Source organism: Mirounga leonina, unplaced genomic scaffold (genome assembly GCF_011800145.1).
Source record: "Mirounga leonina isolate KUSES-001 unplaced genomic scaffold, KU_Mleo_1.0 Mir_153, whole genome shotgun sequence".
Classification (NCBI taxonomy): Eukaryota; Metazoa; Chordata; class Mammalia; order Carnivora; family Phocidae; genus Mirounga; species Mirounga leonina.
Window position 1 is genome coordinate 25,575,141 of NW_023270387.1, and position 1,794 is coordinate 25,576,934.

General features: G+C 44.9%; 1 long non-coding RNA gene across 1 annotated transcript in view; it reads right to left on the reverse strand.

Moving 5' to 3' along the window:
* Nucleotides 1-902: 902 nt before the first annotated feature.
* The window catches only part of LOC118013406, a 49,328-nt gene continuing 48,436 nt past the window's right edge, over nt 903-1,794 (reverse strand). The window contains exon 6 of the long non-coding RNA XR_004680005.1: nt 903-1,041. This is a non-coding gene — a long non-coding RNA (uncharacterized LOC118013406). The remainder of the gene's footprint in view (nt 1,042-1,794) is intronic.

A 1,794-nucleotide genomic window follows, 5' to 3' on the forward strand; every position in this document is an offset into this window, starting at 1 on the left:
GTAGAATTGATAGTCTCTGTCTTTCTGGAATTTACATTCCAAAGAGGGAGGCAGATCCTCAAGAATAAATACCTAATTAACTATTTAATTACAATCCTGATGGGTGTGAGGAAGAAGTAAAATCTGTTCTGAGAGAAAGTAATGGGGGCCTGACTTGGTCTGTGGGTCCAAAATAAGCTTGAGCTGAATTCTCCAAGATGAGACCAGAATAAGTCATGGGTTGTGGAGAGCATTCAGAACAGAAGAATTCATATGTGCAAAGGCCTTGCAGCAGGCTAAGGGAGCAGATTCTGTCTCTCTGAGATTTTAGTATTCTTAAGTGTATACTTCTCTCTGATGTGATTACATTTCCAGGGTCTCTGATACTAGCTAATTACACACAAAGAGACTTGGGTTCTAAGATGTAGCCAAATCACTAATGAGGTGACTTGGATGAAGATATTTAAGCTAGGAGCCTGTGTGGAAGGAAAATTAATTAATAAAATAAAAAGTGGAATGAAAATGAAAGCAAAACAAGTAATTAAGGATATTGATTTTTTTTTTTCCAATTCTAGAGTTTTCAGTCTCCTTTTCAGATTCTTACTGATTCTCCTTAGGCCATAAGCCCCAATAAGCCTCAGAGGAAATAGGCTTAAAAGTGGTTAAGAGCTTTTACCTGAAAGAGTGTTAGGGTCCCCCACTGTTGTGGACACCGGTCCACTTGGACACATGTGGATCACTTCCGGAAGGCCCAGTGCTCGGGCATGGGCTTTACCAGCAGACTCTGTGTAGAGGGAGAGCCCTCAGGGTCTGGCCAGCTGAGGACAAAGCGGAGACATGCCTGGGCTGCTGGGAGAGGTGATGGTTGCCTCCTGAAAGCCTCTGTGCATTTTTCTTGGCCTTTCTTGCCTGTTCTTCATGTCCAGCATGAAGTATTCACAAAAGGGTCTGAAGCCATCACAGGATAAGGTAGTTACCCTCTCTGGATAATGGAAATGAGTCTTGCAAGTCCCAAGACAGTTGTCCTCCATAGGAGGCTCAGGTGCTTACCTTAAGTAAAATCTTCAGTGGGACAAAAAAAAATCCATGATTTGATTGGCTCATTCATTTAACAAATATTTTGAGTACCTCAGGAGGTCAGCTCTGCACTAGTCACAGAAGCACAGCGTGAGAAGCACGCAAGTAGTTCCTGCCTCATAAGGCTTACAGTCTAGGGGGCTGCAAACAAGTAAATATGTCATGACAGGGTAGTTGGAGGAGTTTGCTAAGGGGCAGCACAGACAGAAGAACTTGTTGGAACAGCATTTAACCCAATCTCAGGGGCCGATGGGGATGGAGTGGGTCTAGGAAGTGAACTGAAGGCTGAGTAGTGGCGTGGGGATAGCGTGTTTTCAAGACGCTGGGGTTAGAGATGGTATGTCTGAAGAGTGTCCTCATGGGTCCTGCCGGGGTTGCTGTGTTGCTGTGTGTCCTTAGGCAAGTCACGTCACTTCTCTAGGATTCAGCTTTCCCATCTGGAACTTAAAAGTTTGGATGACAGGTCTACATTCTCGGACTGGCCAAACAGTAATAGATGAGCAATAGAGTGATCTTCAAATATCTCAGTTCATACACCTCTTAAGATCATTTTTTTAGGGCGCCTGGGTGGCTCAGTTGGTTAAGCGACTGCCTTCGGCTCAGGTCATGATCCTGGAGTCCCGGGATCGAGTCCCGCATCCGGCTCCCTGCTCGGCAGGGAGTCTGCTTCTCCCTCTGACCCTCCCCCCTCTCATGTACTCGCTCTCTCTCAAATAAATAAAATATTTTAAAAAAAAA